This window comes from Mytilus edulis, chromosome 11, assembly GCF_963676685.1.
Source record: "Mytilus edulis chromosome 11, xbMytEdul2.2, whole genome shotgun sequence".
Classification (NCBI taxonomy): Eukaryota; Metazoa; Mollusca; class Bivalvia; order Mytilida; family Mytilidae; genus Mytilus; species Mytilus edulis.
The window spans coordinates 10,849,580-10,859,673 of record NC_092354.1 but is presented as its reverse complement, the minus strand read 5'-3'; the positions used below and the strand labels follow the sequence as shown (position 1 = coordinate 10,859,673).

The 10,094-nt window shown below is 31.5% G+C and overlaps 1 long non-coding RNA gene across 1 annotated transcript; it reads right to left on the bottom strand.

Annotated features, from left to right (window-relative positions):
* Positions 1–2,633: 2,633 nt before the first annotated feature.
* On the bottom strand, positions 2,634–7,927 carry LOC139494751 (uncharacterized). The gene is made up of 5 exons (XR_011657137.1): positions 7,879–7,927; positions 6,652–6,763; positions 5,623–5,676; positions 3,936–3,992; positions 2,634–2,778 (listed from the first exon to the last, which is right to left on the bottom strand). It is a non-coding gene; the product is annotated as an uncharacterized lncRNA (long non-coding RNA).
* Positions 7,928–10,094: the final 2,167 nt, after the last annotated feature.

Here is a 10,094-nt window from a genome sequence, read left to right as displayed (position 1 = left end):
CACAGGGTTTATCTATGTGTTACTCATTTTGTGTTGTGGTTAAATTCCTCGTTGCTCACAAAGGTGAATTAAATCTGGTTTTATGGCTGGTTATATTTGAATTATTTGTGTTGTTTCGATGAACATATATTAATTGTTTTATATTATATGTACTTTACGTGTAAATATTCGTGAAATGTGTTACATAATACATTGACATTAATAGCTTCATTGATTTGATACACTTTTTTTTTTTCTAGTAAACCGGATATTCGATCCGTGTTCTGGTAACCCATGAGTGTTAAATGATGTAGTAAGGAAATAAAAGTAAAATGAGCTAACAAATATTAAAAGATGTTCGCTTGTCATGTTTTGGAATTTTTATCAGATTTTCGGAATCCTCTGGTTTATACTTTTGAAATGAATGCCTTAAAACAATTCGCTCATTGGCCCCCATTTTTCCTTTAAAAATCTTTTACATGTATAATGATAAGCCATCTGTAAAAGTATTATAAAATTTAATTATTTTTCAATATTTTGTTTTAAGAATTTCAACTTGTCAATGATAAAGCTATGAAAAATCAAAAGAGAACACCCTTATTCGACTTGTATTCCTGGCTTTCTTGTTCATTCTCATAGTGTCATATGTGTGTTCCTTGTTAATGCCGCATGCTGTCTTATGGAATGATTCTTTTCACAAGATTCCATTACGTTTTCTTTGTTAGAGACCCTCCCTTTATGTCCTCTATGGTACCTAGACAAACATCGTTCTGTTAGTACTGATACAGAAATAAAGAACAAAAATAGTTATGGACATACAAAGATTTTTTTTTAATTATATTGATTAGTAAAAGTTAAATAACAACTTTAACATATGCAAAGCAAGCCATAAACTTAAGTCATCTCCTGTTGGTTAGAAAGGGCTTGAGCTGGATATTTAGTAAACAATGTTTGTTCAACAGGAGGATACATGTACATTGTACACGTGTATTAAAGAACCAATTTCTTAGTTAGGTTTGGTTCAAATTTTTGATCAATATACCTTTTCTCCATGACTCAGTTAAAGCAAGAGTATATTTTGTTCCATACTATTCAAAACAATGAATAGATTATACAAAACTAACCATATACTGTGAAAATACTTGTATTTATCGGGGAACCAATTTTCTTGGTTTTCGTGGATGATTTTATCCACGACTTTAAGTTTCCAACGAAATAAAACAACTGTTGTCCAAATAAAGACACAGATTTATCCCCATGTAGGCTTGACTACTACCGTTTAATCTAGAGAATGTATTGAATATCACAAAATATGAAAATACTATTATAAGTCTTTTATAATTAGTCACAGGGCAATCGAACTATGAACTACAACTGCTTGCAGTATTATACCCATTTAATCTTTAAAAATCTAAACTACAACTTTTGATCTTTTCATTCTCATTAAACATATATTTGATCGATGAAAGTCAGATTTCCAGTATTAATATGCTATGATAAAGTGTTCATTTGATATCCACAAACATGTTGTTTTCGTACGTATGGGAAATAATAATTTCATGCTGAGGTTGCTTTTACAAATGAAGATACCTTTATAGCATATTTTTATGTTACTGTTATCTTTAGGTGACATGTGTATGGCCTAATTAACACCTTCCAGTGTCTTTATAGTTATCAAAGATACAAGTTATAATTTAGTACGCCAGACACGCGTTTCGTGATAAGACTCATCAGTGACGCTTATATCAAAATAGTTATAAAGCCAAACAAGTATAAAGTTGAAGAGCATTGAGGATAAAAAATTCCAAAAAGTTGTGCGAAATACGGCTTAGATAATCTATGCCTGGGATCTTTAATCTGTTAATCACTGTATCTCCGGTAATTAGTGTGAGCACTACGATTTACACGGGCCATGTTTACTTCCAGACAAATGGAAACCTCCATTTCTAATGGCTTTAATTTTTCAATTAATTTTTGTTTTTCAATTCCACGAATTTAAAAAAATATGAACATGAAAATATTGCTCAAACCACGAGAATGTTTACTCACGAAACTAAGTACTTTCACAGTATATAGATATGAGAAGATGTAGTATAACTGCAAATGAGACAACATTTCATCCAAGTCACAATTTGCCAAGAAAAAACATCATAGGTCAACACAGAGCTTTGGCTTAAACTGAACAGTAAGCTACAAAGGGCTCCGAAAATGACTAGTGTAAAACCGTTCAAACAAGAAAACAAACGGTCTATTTATAGATAAATACAAAGATGTTGTATGCTAACCAATGAGACCATACTCTATTAGAGATAAAATGACGTTAATGATTATAAACAATAGTTTACCGTAAATTAAAGCAACAGAAATATGCCACTGTTAAAAAGTAATAAACCAAGTGAGCAAACACACATGAGGGGCACGAACTTAAAACCAAGGTAAACATCATGGAACTGTGGAAAACAACGGAACAACAAAAACAATGATCTGCTGCTAAAATAAAAGCCCGCGTTACATCAGAGAAAAAATCAAACCAAAAATAACATAATTCTACCGATAAAAATAGATAGAATCAATGTTAAATACCGTATGTTTTATTTTGGCTTTGAGGTAATGTAACTATGACTCGCCATTGAACTTGGAAAATTGTGCAGAGAAAACTTGTTTTAATTTATTAACAAAAAAGTAATCATATAAAAAACAATGCGTTGCTGCCTTTTCTGTGCACATACTCAGGATGTACACATTTATGACGACAACTTTGCGTAAACCATATATTTTACGATGGTTGTGGTCCTTCCACTGCAAAGATAAAAAAGAATTGGTATACTATAACGTTTATATATGTAAAATCAGCACTTACAAAAATTTGAACTAATGTGATTCAAACAACTAATACAAAATTTTACCTCACACTCCTCTCTGACTTTTACCATGGTTATTCAACTGATGTCAAATCGTGATCAATTTCATTGCATGGGGTAGAAATCTGTGTGTGCCGTCACTGCATACAATGATGGATTAGGAGAATTTAAAATTATCGTAAACATGTATTTCAAATGTAAACGACGAATATAGAGCAAAGTTTGAAAATCGGGTAAAATTTGGTTAAAAGTTATTTTCATATCAATTACAGGGATTTATTTTCCAATTTACGTCAAAATATACGTTTCTTATTTATCTTGATTTATTGTTAGTACTTTAAGGATGTACTTAGGTGAGGATAGGTAAAAATTAAGAAATTAAGAAATTAAAATTGATACTTTAAGCTGGTAGAGCATCAAATAAGGATAAAGATAAGCTAAAAATATTGATAGGTCATGGACCTCCTTTTCGAGATATTTGAGATTGGAAATATGGCGGGAAAAGGCTGACTCTGACTTTTACCTTATATTTGCATTGATATCATTTGGGTCTCAAAACAAACGAAAGAAAATCAAGAATCTTCTAAAATTTTGGTAAATGACCTTTCATGAGCTATTAAGTCTTATATGAAAAAATAAATGGGTGTTATGGGGCAACATATTTTACATTGTATTGTATGAAAAAACACCAAGGAGTCCGAACATTTGACACAAATTCCAAAACCTCACCTAAGTGCATCCTTAAAACATAATCAAATAACAGCTTTATTCTATTTACTCTCTATGTAAAGCTGATTCAATTTTTTTTTATAATATAAAGGTAAATTGCTCTTCTTGAAATCAAGTATTTGTGATTGGAAATTATGAATTTATAGATTTTTTTTTTTAAATGCACCTTTTTTTTTTATAGAGAAATAAATAAATCCGGAAACCGCTTAAATTTGCTGTTGTTGAGCAATTAGATACTGATTGGCAATTTAACTATTTTGATAGTGTCACAAGATTTAAGCAACATAAAATGCTTTACTGTTCTGAAACAAAACAAAAATGTATATTTTTAACCTGACTTAAAAGACTGAATGATTTATTACTTACAACCACACGTATTGCAACATGGCGGAGGTCCACAACAGGTAAGACAGTGACTCTGTCCTACAAAGAAAAAAATCCTTTTATTTATATCTAACAAGTGAAAGGATGTACACTAGAATAAAAAAGGCATACATGGACACTTGTATATAAAAGAACATGACGTAAGCGTATTAGAAGTTTATCTTCATAATCTGATACAGAAGACAATATTTCTACTTTGTCAGAAAAAGGTGGGAAAAGGCGGGATTGTTAATATGACAGTTTATTCGGTTTATCCATGGTGATATGTGACATGGAACCATCTGGCTCTGGTCGCAAGCTGAATGTCGTTAGCATTGGTACAATGTTTTTGCTATATGTTAACAAATTTAAATAACAAAAAAAATACCGACGTCAGATATAGATTCAAAACAGAAAGTCTGTAACCAACAGCCTATTGAAGAAGCCCAAACACATCAATCGAATGGTCAGGTAAGGTCATTTTGTTATGCAGAAAATATTGGATTTACCATGGTTTTTCAGATAGCTAAACCTCTCACTTGTATGACAGTTGCACAATATTTCATTATATTGTATTGACAACGATGTGTGAGCAAAACAAACAGTGATAATAGGTACACATGAAACGTCCTTTATGTGTCTTTGAGCAACAATCATACGGATGACACTCAGCCAGGAGTATGTGTTGTAAAATATGAAAAATCAATTAAAAAAAATAAAGAGGAAATTGATACCAAGGGAAACTCAAAAGTTAAAAAGAAGCTGACAACATCATGAAAAATCGAAAGACCACAAAAAGACAAACGCACTCTGAAACATAACAAACCTAACCGAATCTCATATTGAACTAGAGATGATATCAGATGTTTCTGGAGAGTAAGAAGGTCATGTTACCTTGTGTAAGACGATAAGAAAGAGGGGCAAAAGGGATATTCAAATTCAAAGATAGAATATAAACTGACAACGCCAATGCCTAAAAAAAGAGACAAACAAACAAATTTCCATTCTTAATTAAAAAAAAAGCAAACAAGATACAACATAGAAACGTAACCAACACGAACCCCATCAAAACATGGTGTGATCGCAGGTGCTCTGGAAGTGTAAACAGGATTTGCATCCGTCGTGTTTTCATGTTATAAACTATGTTTTTTTTGTGAATATGGATAAGTATATGATGAATTGTTTATTATATTCTTATCGTACCCATTAGTTAACGTTACTTAAGGAAGAACAATTAAATATAACTATATATCCTTCAGGTCAACTATCATCCAAATGATGCCTAGCTATGACTGCATACTTTCGTTATTAAAATGATTTACAAAACTGGAAGTCTAAGACAATATCTACCACATGAAGGGTTCGAGCAGCACAGGTAATCTATAGTGTATCAGTCATTACTACATTACACACATACCTGGAAGTCTTAGACAATATGTACCACATGGAGGGTTCTAGCAGCACAGATAACCTATAATGTATCAGTCATTACTACATTACACACATACCTGGAAGTCTTAGACAATATGTGCCACATGAAGGTTTCTAGCAGCACAGATAACCTATAATGTATCAGTCATTACTACATTACACACATACCTGGAAGTCTTAGACAATATGTGCCACATGAAGGGTTCTAGCAGCACAGATAACCTATAATGTATCAGTCATTACTACATTACACACATACCTGGAAGTCTTAGACAATATCTACCACATGAAGGGTTCGAGCAGCACAGATAACCTATAATGTATCAGAGTTGTCATTTCTACATTACACATATGTATTTGTATTCAAAAGCATACAGAAAAAATATATAAATGTACACCAAATTGTGTGGTACATTTGAATTTGTTTTCATGGAAAATCACATTACCAAGAAGTCATATATTAGATCTGAAAATATAAGCACCTCTTTTTGATTTTCACGCACATAATTCGAACCCCTGATTTTGTGACATCGTCGAAAAACAACCTGTATCGTGTCCCGCACCAAAGACCACTCAATCGTCTAGGTTGTATTAAACAATGATATATTCGCTAGTCGATTGTAAGACTATACATATGTATCGATTTAAAGAGTTAACAAAGTTGTAGCTGAAGTGTCTGTATGACGAAGTTGTTTTCATAAATAATAAAAAAAAAGAAGGAATTTTTCTAAGAATTCATAACTTAATATTTGTTGATGAGATTACGGTTATGTTCCTTATATTTGCAAAAAGTAAAATAGCAATTAAAAACGTAAGCTCCAAACTCTAAAAAAATAAAAAAAAAAAAAAGTCCCCTATAAAATGGTTTAATAAAAAACAAAAAAAAAATGAATAACTAACTTCTTTTAAACTCCTTACTTGATACATGGATGCTCTTGTGTAGTTAGGTGTATAAATCATAAGCACATGTCACACACAAAGAGAACTGGTAAAAGAAAGATTATTTCACTGGCCTAATAAATTTGCTTTCACAAAATTGCTTTTCGATTTTGCGTTCCGTGGGAGAGGTAGCTGACTAACTTAAATTGACTGAGGCTTAAATTATTATAGTGTTTTTTTGACGTTTACCAAACCAAAAATCCGCTCAACTACTGTGAAATTTCATGGCTTAAAATTTGTAGAAATTAATTTAAAAAAAACATTCCATTAACATGCTGGAAATATCGAGTGGTTTCCAGAATTGAGTTAAACGCCAATTCTAGATACAGTAATACAGCAATTCACTAACCTATTCCACAGTCTGTATCTGTGCTACACTGATGCCTGACGTTGACACACACTGGACATTGTGAGTTAGCTCCTGGCACACATAATGGACATGTTATAGTATTAATTGCATCCTATTAAGAATATAAACACAGTCTGCAACTTTTTTTCAAATGCCATGTCAGCATAACAAACATCTCAAAACCCTTGTCTGTTTATAATTATATGTAAACAAGTCAATGCTTAAAACAAACATATTGATCCTGCAATTTAGTATAACCTATAGTTGTTAAATTCTGTGTTATTTAGTCTCTTGTGGAGATTTTTAATGGTCAATCTTATCACAATTTCATTTTTATAGATTGTTATATATTTATCATAATTTTTTTGTTTGTTTACAGTTAATTCATTATTATGAACATATCAATGATAACTCAAGTCAACACAGACGTTCAGACTACGGGGCTGGTGATACCCTCGGGGAGTTAAAACTCCACCAGCAGTAGCATCGACCCATTGGTTGTAAATAAACTCATCATAGATACCAGGATTGAAATTTTATATCAACACCAGACCCGCGTTTCGTCTACAAAAGACTCATCAGTGATTTACGTTTACAAATTGTGACTTTGATGTAGAGTTATCTTAATTGCAACCATACTACATCTACTTACTTTAATATCTTTATTTGTATTGTGATATCTCAATTCTACATATGTTTAAATTTATCAAAAAAGTATAATCATTTTGGTACCGATAAAACAATTTTGTATGATCACACTACTGTGTTGAATTGATAACCTTTAAGATTTAGTATATTCAAAGGATCAATGAGTGTATATTGTCATTCTTAGTTTACGGCTCTATAATCAACATCACCAGACAAGTTAGGATGCTGTTAATAGTTTCATATAAATTATGAATGTAAAATTAACAGCAATCATTATGAAATTTGTTGAAACGAAAAATTTTAATTACAAATTAATTAGTTATGCAAAGATAAGGGTAATTAGAATCTTAAACATCACCAAAATAAGTTGTGTGAAGTAAATTTAAATGGAGACTCATTTTTGTTGATTCTTATCTTGCTTAATTAAAAATGTTTAGGCACTATTTAGCGTACCAAAGTAGAATTTTGGTAACTTTAACGAATCTATATATTCAACATTAAATAACAATGTCAATGTAACAGAGGGGCAAAAGAAACAAGAGTAACTTTCAAACAAATTAAGAAGTTAACAAAACTTACTTGTGAATGTGAATATTGAAGTACGCAAAGCAAAACAATCCAAAACATTGTCATAAGATTAGGTGTTTAAGTAATTCTAAGGCAATGTCATAATTGATATGTTCATAACAGAAAAATATGTAAGTTATGTACAGTGGACTGTATTACGCAATTGTGACACATGTTGATGATATGGGCGATAAAAATAATAAACAAATTAATTACTGGCCTTCATATAAAACGTATCAAACAGACGTGAATACTAATTACGAAATAATTCTTAGGGATTGAAATCACGGGGTGGCTCTTGATGCTAAATATTTTACTATGAACGACAGCTAGGGGTAATATATCAACACAAAGAGCCAAACTGTAGTAAAATAATTACAAACTAAAGCCCCCATGAATTATTACTATTCGAATAAAGCAAAGACAGCAATACTATTGGTTCGAAGCGTCCAATGTGAAACGTTGAGGAAAACTGCATAAGTAACATTTGTAACTGATATATAAGACCAATCTTAGACGGATTTGGATGCATGTAATTTATCAATTGACTTTTATCTAGAAGACATGGACATTTTTTCCCGTTTTAATGGTTTTACACTTAGTCTGGAAATTTTGGGGCCCTTTAAAGCTTGTTGTTCTGTGTGAGACAAGGCTCCGTGTTGAGGGCCGTACATTGACCTAAAATGGTTTACTTTTGTAAAATTGTTATTTGGATGGAAAGTTGTCTCATTGTCACTCACACCACATCTCTCCCATATCTATTATATTTTTTTTTACCATTGTTTGTTTATGTTTTCCTATTTTGACCTTTTTACATTTTGTCATGTTTCAGATATATTGTTTTAGTGAATGCATGTTTTTGTTAATATGCTTTATTGATTAAATGAAGCCAATTTAATTGATATTTTATAGTGTGTCTCTTCATGTTGTATTGTTGCTATTCAGGCAAGGGGAAAGGTTAACACCATCTAAAGAGATTAAACCCGCTGTATTTGTTTACATCTGTTCTTAGTCAGGAACCTGTTGCTTAGTTGTATTCGTTTGTTGATGTGTTTTATAAGTGTTTTCCGTTTTTAGTTATTTTTATATAGATTAGACTGTAGTTTTTCCAATTTTACTCGGTTACATAGTATTGTATAGCCCTTTACAGCTTGTGGTTCGTTGTGAGCTACAGTGCTGTATTGAAGGCCGTACTTTGAACTGTAATTGTTTACTTTTACAGCTTATGACTTGGATGTCTCACTGGCGCTCATACATTATTCCTTTGTCTCTATTACATCAAATTATGAAAATTAAAAAAGACATGGGCTTAATTCATTATTAATACATAGCTAAAAAGTAAGCAACAAAAACGTGAACATGGCATTTTGTTTTTCGAACTATCATGTACCAAAACTTAAATGTGAAATGCGTTTTAATGTTATTTCATACTCCCACCGACAACTATGTGTGTCCGGAATGCACAGTTACGTTTTCCTTTCATAATCGACGTTTTTAAAGTTTCAAAATGAAAGTTACATTTCATACCATTGAACAGATTTAAAACAAAACAACATACTGATACAACACCGCCTTTGTTTGTAGATAACTTTATTTGTTATAACCTGTATATAACATATGATGTCAGGAGTACCAAAAACGCTTCGGATCTAAACAAAAATAAACACATTGCAATATTTCTTTCGAACTATCATTTACCAAAACTTAAACAAGCGATGCATTATAATGTTAATTCATACTCCCACCGACAGCTATGTGTGTCAGGAATGCACCATTACGTTTTCCTTTAATAATCGATGTTTTTATAGTGTCAAATAAAAGTTACATGCCATACCATTGAGCAGATTTAAAACAAAACAACTGATACAGTATCTAACGATTAAACACCGTCTTAATTTGTTAGGGTACTTTATTTGTTATAACCTGCAAATAACAAATGATGCCATGAGTACAAAAAACGCTGCGGATCTAAACAAGGATATAAATAAACACCATATGTTTCTTATTTATTTTGTTATTAAGTCCCAGTGACATGCAAGTTCTCATTGTCAGTTGTATCCTGTTTACATGATATATTTATAAGAACTTCAGAAAATAAATGTTTTAATTAAAATGTCATGCAACCTGAAAACAAAGAGAGAGGTAATTAAGTTGGTCAAATGATAATATCGCTTAGAATATGATATTCTGTAACTGGAACAGACACTTGCTTTATTTCTGTAGTTTAA